This window comes from Candoia aspera, chromosome 10 (genome assembly GCF_035149785.1).
Source record: "Candoia aspera isolate rCanAsp1 chromosome 10, rCanAsp1.hap2, whole genome shotgun sequence".
NCBI lineage: Eukaryota > Metazoa > Chordata > Lepidosauria > Squamata > Boidae > Candoia > Candoia aspera.
In genome coordinates, this window is record NC_086162.1 from 12,454,771 (window position 1) to 12,464,764 (window position 9,994).

A 9,994-nucleotide genomic window follows, 5' to 3' on the forward strand; every position below is an offset into this window, starting at 1 on the left:
GAACAAGTCTTGTCTTTCCTCCCCCTTCTTCTTCAGGCTTCCTTCTTCAACCACCTTCAGTTCGGAGAAGCAGAATGTGGTCTGCTAATAAATAGGAAAAACCAAACCAAGCCAACCTTCATAATGGACACCTGCTGTTGCCCTTGCTACTCCAAGCCAGCTATCAGAAGAAGCTGGACCAACAGTCAGAGGCAAGAGAGATTCCTGAAGAGCAAAGATGCAGGAGACAAAGTTTCTGTGGTAGGAAATTATGCCAGCTGATGACCATGCCCACCATGAGGAAGGGAAGGGAAGGGAAGGGAATGGAAGGGAAGAAAACTCCTACAGGGCTTGGTAGTCCCTGTTAAGCCAAATAGATCAATACCGTGTGGTACAGAATACCCATCCCCTTTATCTATTACCCAGAGCTTCTTAGTATTTCCTTTGTTTCTCTTTCGTATCTTATCTGTGTTATGACAGCAATGGCTCAATGCCGAATCAATGGGATTTCTACTCTTGCCTGCTCTTCCACAGCTGGGCACCCTCCCAATGCACTAGGAATCCAATTCCCAGCACAGCTTCTACACTGGGACTACTATTCCAAGCATGACGCTTATGCTGAAAGTGAGTTAACAAAACACTTTACCCGGTTCAATTAAAGATCCAGCGGCTGCATCCCCACAAGGAAAGCTTGCTTAGGTTTAACCAAAGTTAGATTTTGTGTGTGGCTTATCATGTGATGCAACTCTAGCCACTTTGATCAGTTTAGCTTTGGTCCACTATGTGAACCCCCAAAGTAGATTAAATGAGTAACCATGTTGTGAAACTCTACCTAAGCATGGATATATTTTTCTCACCATGTAGCAATTCTTCTTCCATGTAAGGAAGAAGTGGGTTATCTTTTGATGCCCAGAATCAGTATTTGACATTTAGTGGCAGGATGTGGGCCACAAATTCATTCATTCATTCATTCATTCATTCATTCATTCATTCATTCATTCATTCAATCTATCACAAATCTTACATATATATATATATATATATAGAGAGAGAGAGAGAGAGAGAGCGCATGCACATCTATGACAGGGTTATAGTACAATGTCCACATGTTTTCTACCTCAAAATGGCAGCTGGAAGCATCTAGCTGACCTTGGCTGATTTTGAAAAACTGAGTCGAGTTGGACTCAGTTGGACAAGGAAGCACCAGGAAATCCCAGGACAATAGGATTAACTGCGAAGTCAATAAAATATCCTGAAAGAACACAATGGCCAATCATCTCCATATTTTTACCAAAGATGCTTAATGTATGAGTTCATGTGGTCACCAGAGGTTGAGCTCAACTTGAATGAGGTTTTGTCTTATAAATTGCTGAGCTTCAGGTGGCCCACCCTTCCTAGTCAGGGACGGGCAACTTTCTTGTGAATGAGAAGACTTTTTTGGGAGGAGCTTCAAAACACTGCAGAGAATGTGGTAGATGACCACACATTGCTTCCTAAGTGTGATCAAAGTTGTTGGTCTTGTGGACTATTTCTGAGAGGGGTTAAAAGCAAAATGACTTAAGGCACCCATTTCACAAGGACAAACATTTCAGCCCCACCCACCCAAAGGCTACCAGGATCCACAAGTGGCATGTAGGTTGCCTGCCCTATGATCAATTTTAAGGTGAGATGGCCACCCCCATTCTGTTCACCTTCCATGTTTCACATGACTTCCTTCACCCTGAACTAACCAGGTGCACCCAGAGACCCTGGAAGCAAAATCAGAAGTTGAGAAAGGCCGCACTTCCCCCTTCTCCACTCCAGTGGATGCTGAGAGAAGCTCCCTTGGTTATACAGCGAAATCACTGCTCTGTGGGGTTTCGTGGCGTCTAAGACAATCACACGTTGTTGCAACAACCCATTACTAACTTATGATCATGAGTCTCTTTTCAGGGAACTTCAGATCTAAAAATAATCAGTGTTGCTCACACACTTTTTCCTAATTAGAAACTTTAGTTTTTTAAGAAAAATCCCTTAAGAATCCCAGTTATGCACAGCAAGCTGGCAACTTGCTTAAGTTCTGCACACTCTGTGCTTGGGAGGGGCAAGCCACTGAGGCTCCACCCTGACAGCTGATGGTCTTATTTAGCAACTGAGCTTCGGAGATAGCACTAAGTGTTTGGTCGTATATGATTTGGGGGGCGGGCAGTATTTATATTTTCTTGTAGGATACTTGACTGGCATGAAGACAGGAGAGGAAACGGGAGAGAGGAATCCTGGTAAGTGGTATTAAGATAAGGACATCACTTAATTTCTGCATTATTCATTAAATTCAGTTTTGATATTTTTCTTTTTTACATGTGCTTTTGATTCAGAAAAAAAGCTGTTAATACAGTTATAGTATAATTGCTGCCTCGTGGCTGAAGAACATGAGGAAAAGAGTGCTATCTCCAGGATTTTATCTCCCACGATATTAACAGTTCTACAATTTCAATATTCAGGCACTGTCAACTCTTCTCTTTCCAGTACAGTATTGTACGTTACCTGCATTACCTGGCAGAAACAGAATAGATTTACTATTCTTTCTTTTCCTCCACACATCACATACACATACCCAGGCTCAAATTATTTCTAAAGCAAATCATTTTAAAAGTGTTTTATTCTGCCTAGTGGAGTAATCCTTGAATGAAGCAAGTTAAAGCTATTAATCGATTTTCAACTGAATAGCAGCCAAAAACAAGACCTGTCCAAACTTTTCTTGAAAATCTCCAGTGATGGAGCACCCACAACTTCAGGAAGCAGGCTGTTCCACTGTTTGATAGCTCTCACAGTCAGGAAATTCCTCTTTATTTCAAGTTTGGATCGCTCGCTGTTAAGCTTCCACCCAGGAGTTCTCGTCTTACCCTCGGGTGCTACGCAGAATAAATCCATGCTCACTGCACTGGTCGTCCCGTCATATGAAATACAGGGCAGCTGTAAATATCCAAAGATCAGAACCTTGCATGGATCTGTGGAAAAGAGATTCCAGAGAGGGGACCACCAATGAAAAGGCACTGACCCTTCCAGGAGTTGGCCCAAGAGCAGAAATTTTTAGGAATCCTAAATTCTAGTGAAATGAATGGTGGAGGAAAAGGTGTTTTTCATCCACCTAGTGAACATTCTTGCAAAACTGCCAGACATTTCAGAGCTTATAACTAGCACCGATGGCTGATGCCACCTCCTCTTGTAAAGCCAACTTTTGCTAATGCGGTGCCAAACGTTCAAGGAAATACATACATACATACATACATACGTACATATATACATACATAACCACCCTACCGATCCAAAGAGATAAGCCCAAGATTTCTGAGAACGCTGGTCCCCAATCCTGCATCCTTCCTTTCTTTCTTCGACCCCCGCCCTGCTTTTGAAGTCAACTTTTTTTTAGCTCATCTCTGGATGATGAACAGTTCCTCTGTGTGAGAGCTTGGGGAGCAGAACGTCTACGGCAGGGAAGGGGATTCAGGAAAAAAGAAATCAGCCTATTTCTCACCTCTGAAGTTTTCTAGTCCCGTTCCCCCAAACGTTTCCATTTCCCCCCACCCCCACCCCCCAGGCCTACACTGATGTCACCAATTTCTCCAGTGGGTGAAACTGTGCAAAGCGAACGAGGAGGGCCTGAAAGAAGACAGTCCACGTTCATGTCTGGCCGATGGAAATGGCACTGTGTGTATTGTCATCCATCTATGCACCAGGCAATGCCATAATCAGCAGTTCATCCAACCCAAGCATCATCCTGCAGCTCTGGCGGTCTCTGTATCAACAGCAGCGGGCAGGATGTATATCAGGACAAAGGATGCAGGAAAGGTGAAAAAAGAAAAGGCAAGGAAAATGTTCGCTAAGGAGAGAAACCCATTCAAAGTCCAGTTTTACAGAGCGCAGCAGAGAAAAAGCTTGCAAGAGTTAGATGCCATCCCACCTGACCATCCGCATCCCAAACCCAAGAGCCAGGAAGGGTTTACCCTCCATCTGTCCACCAGACAATAAGCAAGCTAGGCCACAAGAGCCACGGAGAAAAGAGTCTGTTCTTGACCCTGAAACCACTTTAAGGCCCAGGAAGGGGATTAAAAAAAGGGGAGGGAAGAGACTTGGACCGTGAAGACCTGGCTGAGGTGGTGAAAAATGAAAACAAAGGGAGTGGGCAGACAGGAGGAGCAGCCTTGCTGCTTCCAATGTCTAGATTTAACAATTCAAACAAACCGTGTTTGTGAGTTACGCCACAAGATCCACGGCATGCCACCTTTGCTCCCAGCCTTCTCCTCAAAACATACACAGACTTACTCCTTCTTTCAAGAGCTGCCTGCAACAGGGTTTGTGTAATCTGATGTTTTCCTCCAAGGATTAAAAGTTTGCTCTCTTTTCTACCTTCCCCCCTTTCTTCCTTCCTTTCTCCCTCCCATCCGCATCTCCCTTGCTAGCTCGCATTCTGGCATTTGGTGTGTTCCCCAGCTGCAGGAAATTCCTAACACTCTCCATCATGTGAAGTCTGCTTGCACAGGCTTTCTCCTTTGCCAAATCTCCCCTAGAGGACAGACATATGTTGGGCATTCAAGTGCGCCCAATGTCCGTCACAGCCTCTATCCTCTCGGCTTCCCAGCACGGATTGCGATTAGCTCTGTCTCCTTTTCTTCCTGTTTTTTTTTTTAATCTTGAAAATCCTACATCATTCCCCAACCCCTATGAAGGGAAAGCCCGCTTTGGAATCAGCTGCATTCCCCCAAATCCAGCCATTGACAATTCCTACACACCCTGTCCTCTGCCTTCCCCTTCTTCTCTCTGTGATAGTTCCTGCTCTTATTTTAATTCTTCGTCTCAGACGGTGTTAGGGAGTGTTATTTTAAGAGAGAGGATATGCACAGACGTTGTGTTTTCTGTTTTTTTTTTCCCTGGCCCCAAGCCAGTCTCTTTGGGCTGTCAAGCTACCCACTGTGTTACAGTCACGTGGAAGAGGAGGCAGCCAACGTCAGCTTCAGAACTCCTGGTAGCAGCATGAGCATGAAGCGAGCACTTTTCTTCCCTCTGAATGTGTCTATATTATTAATAGCATCTTGCTTCTCTCCCTCAACCCATCCCTTGCCCAACTCCATGAGCTATCCATAGCAGATCAGAATACCTGTCGGCATCAGTGGGTATGGGTGAAGGGGCAAGGATGCTATCTGGGTGCCCTCTGCCCATTCCAGGAGGCAGAGGGTAAGGGAGAAAATAAAAAGGCTCGAGCCACATGCAGTAAGCCACATTTGCAAACTGCCTTCACTACTGGATGAATTAGCAATAAAACTCACTCTTGGCCTACAGGCAGGAAAACCCATTTGCTGCACAACCATTGAGAGAGGCACAGTTTGAAGATAGAGCTCTTGAACAGATGATGGTCTCAGAACAGGCAGAGAATCCAAGCTTCTCTTGAACAATGACCAGTCTTTACCGCTGCAAAAGGAAGCTTTAGATGTTCCTGACAGCATTTGATTAAAAAAAAAAAAAATGAAGAGAAGTCGCCTTAGATCAAAGGAAGGCATTCCCCCTACAGCAGCTCGGTGCCCTCCAGACATTTTGCTTATTTCAAAATACGCAGATGCTGCTTCTGATTTATAGAAATCTGCTGGTCAGGAATTCTGGGAGCTGCAGGCCACCACAACTGGAGGGCCTCAAGTTGGGGAGGTGATCCAGATTCTTGTCCTTGGCGCTTTCGCCAATGCTGAATGGAGCATGCAACCCCTGAGCTAAGAAAAATTAATCATACATGCTGCTGCCTGTTCTCACTCACCAAATACACCATCAGCCGTGAAAGGGGAAAAGTGGTGAATTAGGGACAAGGACGAACCCTTACTTTACATTAGAAGCACGAAAGCCATGCAGATGGGCCGTGAGGGTGGAAAAGCATCTATATGAAAATACCTTGAGCTTTAAATCGAAGCAACGATGGATAATACTGCTGAAGAGGAGGCAATGGTAAAAGTGTGAAGTAGCCGAAGTGCAAATTGCTGTTCCCATAGAAATGCAAAAGGGCAGGCTGCATTCATCATGCCCCCCCCCCCCGCTGGAATGCAGATTTGGCACGAATTAAGCACAACAGATTTGCACGAATTAATCACTATGCTCTTCCTGAAGATATGGGGCACACGTGCATAAACTCACCCAAAATGGAACTCCTTAACTGGCACCAGGGCTGTGTTAAGAAGATTATATTTTTTAAAGCAGAGGATTGGCGAACGCCCTGAGAGATTGGATGGGGGAGATTTGCTTTGGGGGACAGGATGAAAACACAAATGGTTGTGTTCCCACACATGCCGCCGCCCTTCCCTCCAAGTTATCACTGCAAAACACACTGCTTCATCTCAGGTAGGGGTGGAAGAGCTCTTATCACAACCCTCCTCTTTCCAAAGGTTATGTTTTGGACGCACCGAGACTAATACCCAGCGAGCAAAACAAGGAGTGGGGAGACAGGCAAGTCCTGTCTTGCACAGCTAGAAAGCAGGCTGAACCTACTGCACTTGCAACCCACAGGTTTTAATTTTCTTTCTCAGCAAAAGCACCAACTTTTTCTCAAACGTTTCCTTACTTTCTGCCTGCCTGCCTAGTTTCCCTTCAATTTCTGTTTCATTTTTCCTCCGGGATCTCAAGGTAGCATACAAACCATTCTCCGATTTCCCCCCACAAGAACCCTGTAATGTAGGTTGGACTGACTTTCATAACAGGAGCTGGACTTGACGCCGAGTCTCTCCAGTTCTGCTCTATGTCTTTAAAGCATTTGCTTATAGTTTCTGGAAAGGAGAAGGCATCAACTTACACTTACACACACGGCAGTCAGATGACCTTCACATCAACCAAGGCATTTATAGAGGGTGACAAAAGATTATCAGGACAATCATCTCGTGTTGATCAGAGGAAGCATCCTTCAGGTGAAACTCAAATCCTGATGATGCTGTGAACGTGGTCAATGCAGTTTGCTGGACAACAATATGAAAGTTTTTGATGCTTTCTGGGATGTTTTCAATGTCTCCATCTAGCCCACAGCCTTGGAATTTCCTGGGGGGAATCTTCCATTTAAGTACTAACCAGATCAGACCCATCCCCTAAGTGGGATGGTACAGCGAGACAACAGCAGCTAGTTTTCCAAGACCAGACAAAGACAGCTAGTGCTGCCATCTAGCTGGCCATCCCATATATGCCAATTTAATGTTATGTATTGACATCCTGCTTTCTGGCCTAAGGGAAGCTGTGATATGATTGGGGCACATCTCAATAGTTGGACCGTCACTTGTTCACAAAGTTAGGAGTTTGTCCTGGGTAGGGAGATCAAGAACCCCTAAAGACATCTAAAAGTTGATGCCTTGGGGCGGGGGGGCTTGCCTTTTTCGCTGCAACAGTACAAATAAACTTTAGGTCACTTGTAGCCTTACATCAAGCACAGTCTCTCATACTTGCAACAGGCAAATCATTTCTAAAAGGGCAGCAAGCACATATCAAGGGTAGATGGCATGATGTGGATCCAAGGTCTTGATTTGTCATGACTTATTGGGGCGGTTCCTTGCATGCTTTCTTTGTAACCCCTACAAAATGTGGGTCGGTGTGACCCCGGAGGGCTCTTGCGATCATCGCCATGTGATACCAACAAAGAAAGTCTGACACTCAAGTCCCAAATCGCTCCCAGAAATTATCCTTCCCACACGAAACAAACGAATAAACAAACCCACCATCCTTTACATAAGGCGAGCTACCAACAGCGCTGTGATTAACAATGCCAGATTTTTAAAGAAGTTACCAGACCGGGGGCACTTTCTTTGCCTTGTAAAATGGGGAAAAGGAGGGGGGGTAGAAGGGAAGAGAGGAAAAATGGCTGCCAGACCACTCCGAACACGATTGGCTGCAGAAAATTCAGACCGCAGCGTTGCAGTCCAGCCCTCCTACGGTGCCCAGGCAGAATGGAACAACTTGCAGACCGTCTGGAACAAGTTAGCTCATTAGCCCAGGGCCCAGCTGCTGCCTGAAAACCAAGGTGGGTCCAAATCTGTAGCTGGTTTTGGAACCTGACACTTGCATCCCTTAGAAGTCAGCCAGCAACTGAAATAGCCAAGGGAGGAGTTTTGCGCCCAGCTGCCAACAGCTTTTCTGAATGTTCTCCAGAAACAAGAAGGTTGGAGTTTAAAAAAAAGCTGGGGGGGAAGAGGAGGGAGAAATGGGCAAAGGTCTGTGGGAGCTCTTGCCAGATCTCCAACCACACACATTTGTACACACACACAGACCTACACGCACACACGGAATTTGGTCCTAAAGCAAAATCCTTTTACTAAGCTCCCCCATCTGATGTCAGTTTCTTTGGGGTGGGGGGAGAGAGTGTGGCAGCCTGGAATCCAGTGAGTGAAATTAACAGGAGCTTCAGGCTTTACAATTCTGGATTCTGGTTCCCCTATTTCTGCTCCTGGCTGTTGTTTCCATGGAAACTGGCATCAGACCTGGGAAAATAAGGTTAGTTTTTTTTTTTTTTTCAGAGGGAGGCTTCTCTTCCAGCTCCCTCTCCCACTTAATTTCTGGCGCTCCGGCCCCCTGTTCCAGCGAGAGGAAGCAAAGTGAGGAAGCAGTAAGCAAGATTTTCTCTTGGGGACGACTGCAGCTGCCTGCTGAGATGGGGGTAAGCCACGCTTTTCAGAACCCAATAGTGATTTGCAGTGCTTTTTTTAAAAAAAAAAGCGGGAGGGGGTGGGGGAACATTTTAATTAGTAAGTGACAATAATAATACCTTTGTGCTTCTCCACTGCCTTTCATCTGGGCATCCCACAGTGCTCTGCAGACATTCATTAATTTGGAAATGCATATCAGCATCCAGGCACCTCTGCCAGGAGGAGGGGAACTTGATCAGCCACTCCCTCCAAAAAGGAAAAAAAAAAAAAGAGAGAGAGAGAGAGAGAGGCTATTATCCCAGAGATCGCTGTGCCCAAAGTTCTCCAAGACAAAATCACCAGCGGAACCCGGAAGGGCCAAGTTTAGACTGCACAGCTCCATGCAGACACCGGGGAATCTCGGGATGCTTTGGAGAGAGAGAAAAACGTGCCCGCAAAAATCTTCATTCATATAAAAATGGTTGCATGCGTTCAAGAAGTAAAACCTACAGCCTGAGGAAAATGTTTTCTTTCAGGCACGCCCACAAGCCTCATCCTGGTCTGGGCACCCACTTTAGGGCAGGCTGTCCATGCTGTCCAAATGTAGACCGAGGGCTGCTGTTTCTGCTGCAAAGGGAGTTGTGGTACAGCCAAGAGGCAGGCATGAGACTCACCCCAGCCCAGCTGTGCTTTTCTCACACTCCTGAATGCACAACAGCCTTTGGCAGGTGGCTTCCTCCCACTGCCTCAGTTTCTCTGAGGAAGCAGCAGCTCTACGGTTTGGGAACAAGATGCCAAGCTTCACAGACAGATCTTTTGGAAGTATTTCCAAGGATGACAAGGAAAGGCATGATGAAGACTGCGCGGGAGAGTGAAAAGTTTGTGTTAGTTAGGGGATAGGCAATCAACAGTGCCTCGCTCCTTGATTGAAGCCCCTGAGATCATGCCAGCAAATTAGAGGAGCATCCATTTTCTTTTTTGCTTTTCTCCAAGAGAAAAAGGTAAAACTGTTTCCTCTGATTTTATCCCAAGACAATTTCGGTGAGTTAGGCTGCAGCGTGGAATACATAGTGAGCCACGTTGTTTCTATTACTAAGTGTGCACTGAACTTCATTGGAGTCTTAGTCCAACAGCTTCACCACACTGCTTTAATGCATCTGTTTTACTAACTCCTCTCAAGCTGCATAAACTTGCAAAAAAAGGGGGCTGAAAATTTTACCTTCCAGTAGCATCGCCACTGCATTCACAGTGCAGCCACTGGCACAGTCCAGATGATGGTTGCCTGGATTAAATGGTTTCAAATCAAGACTGAAGTTTAAAGCTTTGCCACCCTTATTTGAGGAAGCGACCGTTTACGCACAACTTTTTATGGCTCAAACCTAAATTGAATTTCACACACT

At 45.6% G+C, this 9,994-nt stretch overlaps 1 long non-coding RNA gene across 1 annotated transcript; it reads right to left on the bottom strand.

Annotated features, from left to right (window-relative positions):
• Positions 1 to 7,724: 7,724 nt before the first annotated feature.
• Positions 7,725 to 9,662, bottom strand: LOC134503061 (uncharacterized). Its single transcript, XR_010068499.1, has 2 exons — positions 8,735 to 9,662; positions 7,725 to 8,450 (listed from the first exon to the last, which is right to left on the bottom strand). It is a non-coding gene; the product is annotated as an uncharacterized LOC134503061 (long non-coding RNA).
• Between the last annotated feature and the right edge of the window lie 332 nt (positions 9,663 to 9,994).